Source organism: Herpailurus yagouaroundi, unplaced genomic scaffold (assembly GCF_014898765.1).
Source record: "Herpailurus yagouaroundi ecotype Mexico unplaced genomic scaffold, PumYag 248, whole genome shotgun sequence".
Classification (NCBI taxonomy): domain Eukaryota; kingdom Metazoa; phylum Chordata; class Mammalia; order Carnivora; family Felidae; genus Herpailurus; species Herpailurus yagouaroundi.
Genome location: NW_024412465.1, coordinates 2650332 through 2664222, shown reverse-complemented (window position 1 = coordinate 2664222; position 13891 = coordinate 2650332).

Below are 13891 nucleotides of genomic sequence, written 5' to 3'. Positions count from 1 at the left end.
CGCGTGATCTCGCGTGATCTCGCGTGATCTCGCGTGATCTCGCGTGAGTTCGAGCCCCGCGTCGGGCTCTGGGCTGATGGCTCGGAGCCTGGAGCCTGTTTCCGATTCTGTGTCTCCCTCTCTCTCTGCCCCTCGCCTGTTCATGCTCTGTCTCTCTCTGTCCCAAAAATAAAAATAAACGTTGAAAAAAAAAATTAAAAAAAAAAAAACAAAAAACAAAGATGCCCCTCATTTTCCTATCTGCAGACACCTTTTTCCTCGAAAATCCAGCACTTTACTATTTATCGTGAATCAGTGCTTCATACTTTCACTTGAGTTGTATTTGTGTGTTTGCTTTTGCACATGAATTATGCCGTCCTGTTCCAGTTTTTATTCCAAAGCTCCTAGAATAGAGTCCTGCATGGAATACAGGCAAAGACAAATAGCTACTTAATGAATTAATAATTTGCCTCAATGGATCCTCAAATATAAATTTGGATCAGCCAGTAATTATCACTAAGTTTCTCAAACATTATCAGGCCATATAAATAATTGAAAACGTCTACATGACAAAGAGTTTCTGCTGCCATTAGGTAAGATCTCTCCCTCCCTGGATGAAATTTGACACTTCAAACGAACTCTGCAGAAATTCAAACACTGGCAAATCCATGCATTTCTATTTCTACCCCCAAACTCAAATTTAGCTGCCGCAATAAAGACACTGCTTGGTGCACAATGTCATTCATTGTATTAATTCATTCAGAAGGCTTGCCACTCTGTTATATTTTGCAAAAATGCTCATGAAAGAGAGGCTGCTTCCATGCCGAAGACATTAATCCAAGCAGAAGTATGAGACAACTAATTATCCTTAAGACTGAAAGCATACGCAAACAGTTAATGAATTTGCTAATTGTTTTTCTATTCTTTGGACCTTTATATGGTCTTTAGTTGTTATAGATACTGTAATTAAAGGGAAACAAAAGACAGCTAAGTTTCAATATTTCTTTTACCTTTTCCTGTTTTCTTAGGCTTTTTTTCTACAAGTCAACAGAGTGCAGGAAAAAGAAAAAGAGAAGAGAAAAGCAAGACCACTGGAACATGAGTTCCTTTGGAGAAATAAGTATTTGTGCTTCTTCAAGGTGATGCATAGTAGGTCATTATGTATTCATCTCTTCATCAGATGTTTATGGAAAACCAGGCACCCAGATAATGATCATGACTCCTTCCTTGAAGGGGTCCTGAGGGGTCTACAGGCCAGTAGGCTGCAGAGAGAGGTGATCCAGTAGCTACAATAAAATGGATGATGGCACAACGGGTAAGTGCAGGAAGCTTCCTGGCAATGCACACAGAGAGAGGGCCTGCACTAATTACAGGCAATGAAGCGCTATCTAAGGCATGACTGCAGGATGAACAGGACTATTAGGAAGAAGAGGAAGGGGAACAGGAGGTCTCGTGTTGGCCAATGCACACCTGTCCGGGGAAACATCATGCATGAACTCTTGAGAAGCAGGGTAATATGGCACATTGGTAACCAGAACTCACTCTATCTGCAAATATGGTGCTCAGGAAAGGGGAAAGAGGAGGCAGAATGGGGATATCAGTATCACACCAGCACAGGGACGGATGGATGCAGAAGCAGCTGAGAACATGCCACCCCAAAATGAACTGTGTTGGGACGTTGGCTATGAACTGTAGACACTTGAAACACAGCAGATGCCGGGATGGGCTTTCTCTGAATTTTCCTCTTCTGCCTCAAGACATTCTCCAAAAGGAACTTGACCACCATCACTGCCCTCCCTGGGGAGGACTGAGTCTTGTCACAGGAGACGTTGACTCCACACCCAGACTCTGTCACAAACGGTCACACCTCCATCTGTTCTTCTAAGGACTCAGTCATCTTTCCTAAAATCATTTACTCTCCCCTAAAGACCCACATGTTTTCCCCTTCCCTTATTAAGATGATGTATAAGCTCTCAAATCTCACTGCCTTTTTAGGGGATTCACCTTTTCCCCTAAGATGTCCCAGGGAACAGAATATTAAACATTACTACATATGCATACCATTTCTCCTGTTAATCTGCCTGTTAGATTTTTTTTTTTCCCAAAGACCCAGCTATGGAACCTACGAGGATAGAGAGGAAAAGTCTTTCCTCTCTTCCACCACCAACAGACATGCCTGAGAGCATCGACTTAGGCTCATGACAAAGCATATGGAAACAGATCTGTTCAGAGGCAACCATGCAAAGCTAAAGTCATCACCACATGGGATCTTTTCAAAGGAAGTAACATGACCTTGGGCTCAAAGACTTCCTAGGAGATTATAACACTGACTTGGGCTGAGTGTGGACTCTGACTGGGGGCTTTCTTATCTATCAGCTTGAACGTAAGGTGGAAACAACCGGGGCAGAACAGCAGTGAACACTCCTGATGTGTCCCCTAAGACTGCACAGCAAAGGCATTGCCCAAGCCAGCATCTCTTGGCAGATCCAGGCTTCAGGCTTTCCTGAGGCTTGTTCTTGTAAGAGGAAAGCCAGAAAGGGCCAGCTATGACAGCTAACAATTAGATAAGGGCTTCTGATGTGTCAGGAATTTTTTGCTTGAGTCAGGCTAGGACAGGTAATAATGCAATAAGAAGCAGGTCCTCACATCTTAGAGTCTTTACATATATAAATATATATATTTATATAAATTATACATGTATATTTATATATTTTTGTATATATTAATATATTTACATATTATTTATTATTTATATTTGAATAATTATATTAATATTTATATATATTTCTATATGTTATATATATATGATATGCATATATGGGCTCTTTCACATGTATATAAGGGTTCTTCTTAAAAAAAATTTTTTTAGGGGCACCTGGGTGGCTGAACCGGTTAAGCATGTGACTTCAGCTCAGGTCAGGAACTAGTGGTTTGTGAGTTCGAGCCCCATGACTAGTTGGTTTGTGAGTTCGAGCCCCATTTGTGCTGACAGCTCAGAGCCTGGGACCTGCTTCAGATTCTGTGTCTCCCTCTCTTTCTGCCCCTCCCCAGCTTGCACTCTCTCTCAAAAAATAAGCAAACATGGAACAATTTTAAAATTAAAAAATTTTTTATATATATATAGATTTTTTTTTGAGAGAGACAGAGACAGAATGCAAGTGGGTTAGCCACCCAGGCGCCCCTAAAATTTTTTTAATGCTTACTTAGTTTTGAGAGATAGAGAGTGTCAGTGAGGGGGGGAGGGGCAGAGAGAGAGAGAGAGACAGAGAGAGAGGAGGGTACAGAGGATCTGAAGTGGGCTCTGTGCTATCAGCAGAGAGTCCAATGCAGGGCTTGAACTCACAAACTGTAAGATGATGACCTGAGCTAAAGTCGGACACTTAACTGACTGAGCCACCCAGGCATCCCTATAAGGGTTTTTTTCTGCTCTGGAAGTGCACTACAGATCAAGGAGCTCTACAGTAGTGACTCAATACCGCCATCATATGGGGAAACTCAACAATACGTGGCTGCTGGGGTCAACATAGCAGAAGGAGAGAGATTGCAGAAAGTCACTTCTGCCCTCAAGTGCCTCTCTCTAGTGAGAACACAGGTCACTGTCTCCTACAGGTCATTAGACAGAAGTAGTTCCATGGCCACTCCCAAATAAGAGGGAGGTTGAGAAATGTGGAGAACCAGTAGGTGCCACCCTGCTCAATGCACTGCACAAATTTCAATTCATGTCAATGCTTATGGGATGGGACCCACTAATTTTCCTAGTTAATAGATGAGGACAGAGAAATTGAGAAACTTACCTAAGGTAATAGGACAATTAAAAGGCAGAAGGGTGAGAACACATTCATGTTAAGATATTTGGAAATTTTGTTGAAGGCATGGGTGAGCCATTAAGAAGGTTTAATTAAGCAAAGAGGTACCATCATTGTATTTATGACTTAAAGCTTTCCTTTGGCTATGGTTAGGAAAATGGATTCAGAAGGACAGGTGTCAGGTCAATTAGGAGACTGTGGTTAAAATCTAGGAAAGGCGACAATGAGAGGCCAAAGAAAAGGTACCATATTAATCAGGAATATATTCAAGTGGCAGAAAACCTCCTTCAGACTGGTTAAATAAAGGCAATGTATTTAGCATCCAGATATGGGATTAGCTTCTGAGAAAGCACCAAATAAAGTCATCAAACATCCAATACCTCTTTTTCTCTCTACACTGCTGTTTGTACATTAGCCAGGTAGAAATATCACTCACCATTTCCAGCCATACATACTTACAGCATGTTATCAAGGACAAGAAAGAGAGAGAAGGCCCCAGAAAATATTTCCAGCGGTCCTATGGACTACGATCTGACCATATCCCATTTCTAATTCAGTCAGTTTTGAGCATGAAGATGGTACTCCACAACTTGAGCAAATGAGGATCCATTCCTGGAATAGGTTGTAAGGGCTACTTTTACCCAACCTCATTGGTTGAAAGTGGAAGATAGATCGGTCTCCCAATTGCTCTGTCCATTAGCTGAAGTTCATGGCTCTCCCATTTTCCCATCGTGCACCTTGCTTAATACAGGATGTCAGATACAACCTTCAATGAGCTGTTGATGTTTAAAAAATTTTTTTAACGTTTATTCATTTTTGGGAGATGTAGAGAAATAGAGCATGTGCGAGAAAGGGGCAGAGAGAGAGTGGGAGACACAGAATCTAAAGCAGGCTCCAGGCTCTGAGCTGTCAGCACAGAGCCCAACACGGGGCTCGAACCCACAAACCGTGAGATCATAACCTGAGCTGAAGTCGCCTGGTTAACCGACTGTGCAACCCAGGGGCCCTGAGTTGTTGATCTTAATGAAGCCCACACCGAACTTAGCTTCTGTCATCCAGTTTAATTTTGTTTAACTGTGCTTAGCATACCTAAAATAGCCTTGTTCATTGATTTGTTTGCTTATCTATGGTAGAATTTTCTTCACATACACACACAACAGAGTAAAAAATTGATGGAGGCAGAGACCCTATATATTTGCTCATCATCACCTAGAGTGATGCCTGCAATCTAGGAGGCATGCATCAAAATATTTGTTTTGCCATAAACCATATTTAATAGTCATGTACATGATGCATTTACCTAACTGAAAATATACAAAATGAGATAAGACTGATAAATCAATTGAATGTTTACAGACACACCACTGATTCATGAAGTAGGGCAAGTGGTGTTTGATCCTCCCACGCTCTCTTACTAAGCAGGCTCTTTGTGTGCAGTATTCTCACTTGTAGCTACCTTTATTAATAGGTACTTAAATCTAAGTTGCAGTAGTGTCCCTGAACGAAATTGCATTTCAAGATCAGCTTCTTAAAAATAGTGCCAAACACTCATTTAAATTTTTTTTTTCAACATTTATTTATTTTTGGGACAGAGAGAGACAGAGCATGAACGGGCGAGGGGCAGAGAGAGAGGGAGACACAGAATCGGAAACAGGCTCCAGGCTCGGAGCCATCAGCCCAGAGCCCGACGCGGGGCTGGAACTCACGGACCGCGAGATCGTGACCTGGCTGAAGTCGGACGCTCAACCGACTGCGCCACCCAGGCGCCCCAACACTCATTTAAATAAGACTTTCTAGTAATAAGACTTCCTTTGAATCTCCCTCATTCACATCAATCCAAGATGGCCTCATGATCTGAGCATCCAGAAAGCAAGACTCAAGATTTTACTTCTTGGATGTGCAGTTATTGGGACCATATATTTATAAAAGCTGCTCAGGCAATTCCTTTTGTGTGGAGAAAGGAATTTACTATTATAAAATTTACTGTTTTATAAAAATGCACATTTTATCCGCAACATCGTCGAATCTCTTTCCAGGAGTACCATTCTCTAACTTCTCCACATTGAACAGCATTGGTGTGATGGCCGGCTTTATGCAGAATGGTAGGTCGGCCTGTCCAATCTCACACACAATGGAAAGCATCAGCGTGGAGGTAGTTCAATAACTAATTTAACCTCAAACCTAATTCTTTTAATGACGTATCAATCACAGCCCCTTAAAATGCCCATGTCAAAGGAAAACACACAGCTTTGGCTTGGATTTAATTAATTTATAGGGCATTCATTTTACCTTGATGAACACCCATATAGGTGGACTGAATACTTATAAATATACATAAATTTCAGGTTAATTTTCCCTATCAATAAAAAAGCAAGCCAAGTGAATTAAAAAGATCCATCAAAATATGTGATATTCTCTTTCAATAATGGGGTGGAGATAGGAAAGGATTGGAGAAAAGGAACAGTTAGAAAAATATAATTTAATATTCGTAAGAATCTATATTCGTACTTGGAAAGAGAAGGATTCCTATTCAGATCTGCTTGGTTTTGAATGGATTCCCTTTGCTTCCCATTATGTCAACCTCCAGAGATGGGCAGTATGAAGCAGGATAGAGAACAAGTTAATTCCCAAAGGGTAAGGCTGGTACAAAGAGTTGGCTTCTAGTTGAGTGGTACGGGCAAAAATCCAAACTTCATGGACCCAGGGATCTGCCCTTATTTACTTAGATCTTTGGATTCCTCCCCCTCCCCCTTTTAAGTTGAAATGTATTTGACATGCAAATTTAAGGTATACAACATGTTAATTTGATACATTTATATATTGCAATATCATGGCCATTGTAGTAATCATTAGCACCTCTGTCATGTTACCTATCAGTGACATCTGTGATCAGACTGGTCTCCGAGGTTAAAACTCAACTCTCATTAAGCAGATGATCTCAAAAGCTGTTGTTTTCTGGGAGTTAGGCCATAGTTCTCCATATGCAACCAAGACAATTACGATGGACTGCTTTGGTTTTTCCTTAATAAAGACAGACGTTGTCAAAATGATGGCAGGGATCCCAGAGAGAGGCAGAACAGGAAGCAGACCTCAGTGTGACTGAGCAAACGAGGTGTGTTCAGGGCAGTAAAGCAGGTCATAACAGGATGATTTTTTTTTTTTAATTTTTTTTTTCAACGTTTATTTATTTTTGGGACAGAGAGAGACAGAGCATGAACGGGGGAGGGGCAGAGAGAGAGGGAGACACAGAATCGGAAACAGGCTCCAGGCTCTGAGCCATCAGCCCAGAGCCCGACGCGGGGCTCGAACCCACGGACCGCGAGATCGTGACCTGGCTGAAGTCGGACGCTTAACCGACTGCGCCACCCAGGCGCCCCAATAACAGGATGATTTTTAAAACCAACGTTATCTCTGTTGGATGAACACATGGTATTTGGAGCTTTGGAACTCGGAGAAGCTAAGACAACATGCATGTATTCATGTTGTTAAATTTACAGCGGTGTATCTTTTAAGATAAAGGGGCACAAGGATTCAGTTTCATGTCCTAAACATAGGACTTTATGGTCCCTGATTCTGCATGGAGAAGAGAGGGGGCAAAGAAAATCCAACAGCTTCTTTCTGTCAAAGTGACGAAACAGGAGGGTCTAGGAAGGTCTGAAGAGGCGTGCAAGGACCTTAAGCACATCTATATTCACCCTCTTCATTCTCATTAGGAAGGTATTTAGGCAGAGGTCACCCAAACTGTGAAGGTGTGGTTGGATTTGGTCTTCAATAATTACCTTTTCCCCCCTCACAAATGCACTTTCCGGGTTTTTCCCCCAAGAAACTATTTTAGTTAAATAATAAATTCAGGTAATACAGAATCGCAAAAAGAAGATTCCTCAAAAGTCACCTAAGATAGTTTATGGTTAGTCAATATCATCCTGGGCATCTCTGAAAACATTTAAAGAAGCAAATGTAATAAGTAAATGCATAGAATTGTTTTTTAAAAATGATGTGTGCCATATTCTTAAAGATAGGATTTATATCAAAAGAAAATAAATGGAATTAAGCTGAAAACCTAACATATTCGGGGCACCTGGGTGGCTTAGTTGGGTGAGGGTTCGACTTCGGCTCAGGTCATGATCTCATGGTTCCTGAGTTCGAGCCCCGTGTCAGGCTCTGGGCTGATGCCTGGAGCCTGTTTCCGATTCTGTCTCCCTTTCTCTGCCCCTCCCCTGCCTGCACTCGGTCTCACTGTCTGAAAGATAAATAAACGTTAAAATTAGAAAAATAATGGATATTCAAGAAGATAGCTCTTCATAAAAGATCCTCTCGTCAAAAAAAAAAAGTCTTTAAAAAATTGGAGGTCTTCTATTTTTGTTAAAATGTATATATGTTTTGCTTTAGGGGTAATCCATGGACTCTCCGATATGAAAGGTGAAGGACTTGCTAGAAATACATTTCCAGCACTTTCTCTCTTCTTGGACTTTCCAGTTTTATCAGTTCCCTTGTCATTTTGGAAATGGCAAGTTTTATAACAGTTCAACTCCGTTTTCAAAATCCCTTCTACCATTTTATCTTGGAACTATCTTGGAAGGGATTCCATGCACACCAGCCCTGCTTTTGATCAGGACTTCTCAACTTCATAATTCTTTTCACATCGTTTCAAGGGTCTCATCGTGCAGTTGAAGGTTTTCAGTGAGTCACAGTTGCTGCCACATGTCCTTACAGTCCATGGAAAATTCTGAAGAATGTATTCTTTCTGACTTTAACCATTGCTCTGTTACATTCTGACACTGAGCAGCTGTATGAAGATATTGAAAATGTCTTTCCTCCACGTTCTATTGGGTTTCTTTTTCTGATTATCTCTTTGTTTTTCCCTCTTGGCAACATCAGTAGGCTAGGTTTTGATAAGACATTCATGGTACAGCAGCTTTTCCTAAAAACAAGTTTTGGACGCTAGATTTCAGTGTTGCTTTATCTCAAGAAAGGTCTCTTGTGTCACAGCTTTGAAATGAATCTTCCTTCTGTTCTGCTCGCGAGGAACACCAACGATGTAAACATTTTATCCTAGCTCTCACATGGCAATCACTTTACTCATTGTAAACATGTTTACCCTTTTGTTTTATTTTTAGTGACTTCCCTAAACCTATCTCCTGTGCTTCCAGCAATATTTTAGTCTGTTTAAGGCTATTTTATGGCACTCCAAATGGCTTTTCCAAACTTTTAAATTCTTATTTTTGTCTTTCATTTCTTTCCATTAGCTTTTCCAACTTAGTTTACACATTCCTCTGTTCTTTTGTATTATTTTGAGACATTTCATTTCTCTTCACGCCCTTTGAGAGATTGTGTATTACAAGTCATTTGTAGATCACGAAGAATTATCTGAGATTGCTGTTTCCTTATGTGAAGTTTACGGTATTTTCCTTGGCTGAGGTTTCTCATTCCATGTCACCTGTGTTTGTTGCAATATTCTGTTGGTTGTTTTCTGATTTTTGCTTATGTGAGAATAGACCATTGACAATGGGCAATAATTGAAACCCAAGGGATCTGTCTGTAGCTTTGATTCACTTTGTTACTTGAAACTCCCTCTTGTCTGTTATTCTTTGCCCCACAGAACAGGTCTTTCCTCAGGTTCAAGAGTTCAGGGAGACACAGAGATGATAGCAAAACCCCTTATCCCCTGGTTTCTCTGTGTATATCGTCATAATCTTGAGAGGACTCCATTCTTGACATTGTTGAACAACGTCCACAGAGTTAGGAATCAAAGTCTTAGAAAAAGCAATGCAAATGGACAGCATTAACCACAAGTTCAAATGCTTTCCTCGTTCTATTCTTGTCACCACAATGGTATCCTGAGCCGGCCCAAAGCACCTGTGCCCTGGGAGGAGGTGGAGGAACATTTATAGGTAGAGGTCAACCTTGAAAACAGGATTCAGGAGCAAGCAATATAGTCTTTATAGACAGGCTTTGTGAAGAGGAAGGATTTACACCTGCCCATCTGCATTTCTTTCTAATGATTGGATATACCTTTGCAGATCTGACCCTGTTTATTCTGGTGGAGGATAAACTGTATTTCTCTCTTCATGGGTGGACTTTGGTGGAGTTCGTGGTTGGGAATGATCACCATGTCTTGCATTCCTTGAACATGAGCTTTCTGTCCATTTACTCCTTAAGAGATTGAAAAAAAAAATTCTTGACGATATTTAACAAGAATACTGGATATTTACTTAAATTATTCACCTTAGAAGACATTCTGTGAAGCCTTGACTTTTTGCCCCGAGGGATCATTTTAAAGTGATTCAAACATTTATACTAGAAATATTTACAGATGCTGAACTGTTGCAGGGATGGTCCTGAATAGGTACGGATGCATAAAGGAGCCTGGCCACACCACCTTCTCAGAGCTTATGATCTTCATTTGAATGGCATCTTCTCCACAAATTCCAAATCCCTTGTTTCCTGCAGAATTAGCCTTATAAGCCCATTTGCCATTCTGGGCACAAAATCCCTTTCTTCATTTGAAACAGATTGATTCCTCCTTGAAGTTAAATAAGCAAATGTGTATTTGAGGAATGCCAACTCCATTCAATGTTCTCATCACTTCTTCAGGGCAATGCAGACTCATTTCCAAGGAACTGTCCTTTCTCATTTGAGATCTGATGTATGTAATTTCCAAATCATTTCCTTACATAGTTTGTTCTACTGAATGGACTTCATTTATATTTCTCACATGTTTTTCATGAATATTTAGGATGTATGTTAGCATTAAGCATGCTTGGCATTTAGCACAGAGCTCTAAGGGTATCAGATATTGAATAAATATAGCCGGACATTATATACTTGGGGGCGGGGGGAGGGGGTCTTGATGTCCAATTTGGAAGGAGAGAGTCACCTTAGAGACACAGGCTTTTCTATGTAAGGTCCTAACAACTGACACTATGATAGTCTAGAATAAGGTAATTAAGATAGATTTGAGTTACCTAACCATCATGTAAGCACTATTGTTTTTTGTTAGAAAATTAAGCAATTAAGGTGAATACTGATCATTATGGATGAAAGTATAAATGCTTATTTCCAAGAGGAGTTCTAAATATTTCATCCTCATGCCTAATTATTTAAGCTGGAAATCTTGTCTACTCATAAATGATGCTTAAAAAGTGCAGATAAAAACACTACAGTGTTTGGAAAGCTCAATAAATGTTGAATTTGAGTTTTTAAAATGAAAGAAAATACTCTAAAGAAAATGACTAGTTTTTCTCTCAATTCCTCAGGCATATCTAAAAATATGGAGAAAATGAAATAGCATGTTATTAGTAGGGCTGAGTTGAGTCTTGCATAGATTAAGGGGGAAATAACAGTACAATTTAAAACCTACCACAACTCCATTATTTGGAATTTATCCTAAAGAAATGAGATTTACATAAAGATGAATGCACAAGGATGTTCGCTACAAGGTTATTAATAGTTTTTTAAAAATCACAAAAAAGCATAGATCCTCAACAACATTAAGATAGTTGAATAGATTTTCTGGTAGTATTCAGCCATTAGAATTCAGATAAAAATATAGGTCACATTGTAAATTTTCAAAAATACAGCATTTTTAAAGCAGAATGCACAATTATATATACAAGATCCTAAATTTGTAAACATTTCATAAAATGTGTATATCACCTGATTCAGGTACAATGGGCACTGTATTAAATAATCTACACATTTGCCAAAAAATGGACAGTGTTCATCTTTGGGAAGCAAGTATATCAAAGAGACTAAATTTATCCTTTTTACTCTTTTGTTTTCAAAAAGATTTTGCAGTGAAACTACTATTTTAAATTTTTAACAATTTATTTATGAGAGAGAGAGAGAGAGAGAGAGAGAGAAAACGAATGGGGAAGGGTCAGAGAGAGAGGGAGACACAGAATCCGAAGCAGGCTCCAGGCTCTGAGCTGTCAGCACAGAGCCCAATGCAGGGCTTGAACTCGTGAGCCACAAGATCATGACCTGATCCCAAGTTGGATGCTTAACTGACTGAGCTACCCAGGCGCCCCCAAACTATTACTTTTTAAAATGGAAAACAAGAGTGATCCATGTTACAAAACCTATGCAGAACCGTTTCATCAAGTCTGAGAGAGCAGACCCTACACGCACTGTTTACCAGGTTGAGCTCGAACGTGAGGGCAGCACATCCACTGTGCGTAGATCCTAGCTCACCTACCTCGTTGAGGGAGATAGACCAGAAGGGAAAAGAAAAAAGAAAAATATATGTACAACAGAGTGTACATAAAAGTCTTAAGGATAAACTGAAATAGAGCCCAGAAAGTAGGTATGATGTGTTTGGTGGGGGTAGGGGGAATGGGAGGAGGGACAGCCTTGGAAGTTTCACGGAGAAGGGGTCTTTGGAGGCAAGATCCAAAGGCAGATGGTAAAAGAGAGGAAGAGCACACTAAGAGAAAGGAATCACCTAGTGACCAAAAAAAAAAAAAAAAATATGGCGGCTACAAAGGACCAGAAAGCTTCTGCCATTGTGACCAGATGAGTAAAATTATATCAAGTGCATCTTCCTGGGATCACTCATAATGGTCTCTGGTGACTCCATGGTGACTTCCACGTAACTTTCACAACGCCCAATACTCAGTATATGTTCTAGCCCTTTCCAAACTATTCCCATGTCCCCCAAATCCACCACACTATGCTGTTCACTACACTGTGCACGTGGGCATCCTGGTTCCATCGTTCACACGTTCTGTCTTCCACACTTTGATAGGCCAGCTCTGCGTCATGCACTTAAACCATGGCTGTAGTGTTCTACTTTTGGTCCTGTACTCACTGGGTTCTGTTTTAGCATGTTTTGTCCGGCTCTAGCCCCAGCAGCTGAGCATTCCAAGGTGAAGAACTCCTCATGGTCACCAATCAACTAAAAGGAAGAAGACGTGGAGAAGAATGCCCCAAACCATTAGGAAAATGGGAAACACGGTGCTCAATGGGGAAAAGGGTGAGTCAGTAGAAAATGCAACCAAAAAATACGGGAGGTCATGGAGTGAAGCCCCTTCTTAGTGTCACGAGCGGAAGAGAGGGGTCTCTTTCCCCGTGTTATTCCGTCCTCAGACCACCCCATGTCTATCTGGGCCAAACTGTCTATTGTTAGACTTAGGGATGGAAAATTTGTTGGGAAACGGGACTATGTAAGCAACCTAGAACTACTGGATTTCTTAGATGTTTTTACTGGATGAGTTTTTGAAGACTTTGAGAGGCTTTTGATCTTTATAATCTCTCAACTGGAAAGTAGTTATTATTGTCCCTTCTATTTGCATGGTTTCATGCCTTCTCCTTGGAAAGCAGCCTTGCTTATGAGTATGTAACTCAGAGGAGAGAAACGGGGTCCAATTTCCTTGTTCAAGGCTCTAGTCTTAATAGGAAGTTGTCTTTTGTGTTACCGCAGATTGATTTAGCAGAAGCACAGGCTGCCACTGGGCACATGGGAGGAGTAAAGTATTTGTATTTGGCTGGGGCATCTCTTCCGATGCAGCAGTTTTAACGTGACATGGTAAGACACCTCAGGCTATTGGGGAATCAAAAAACATAAAGGAATATCAGGCATGTTTCCCATGCAATTCTTCTACATAGACTTCAGTTTGTGGATCATGGGGGCCAGCTAACCCATAAACCAAGGGATGATCCGACAAGATGATGGGGTATTCTGGAGAAGTCTCCATGTACACATGGATTTTCCTCTATTAAGCAAACATGGGTGAGGGCGCCTTGATGGCTCCAGGTGAGTGACTCTGTCTCTGTCTCTTTTTTTTAATGTTTTATTTTTGTTTTGGAGACAGAGAGAGAAAGAGTGCAACTGGGGGAGAGGCAGAGAGAGAGACACACACACAGGATCCAAAGCAGGCTCCAGGCTCTGAGCTGTCAGCACGGAGTCTGACACAGGACTCGAACTCATGAACCATAAGATCATGACCGGGCACCCCAAGTGTCTGATTCTCGATTTCAGCTCCCGTCATGATCCCAGGGTTGTGGGATTGAGCCCTGCATCAGGCTCCACACTGGGCATGGGGCCTCCTTGGGATTCTATCTCCCTCTGCCCCTCTCCCATGCCCTTGCATGCTCTCTCAAAAAAA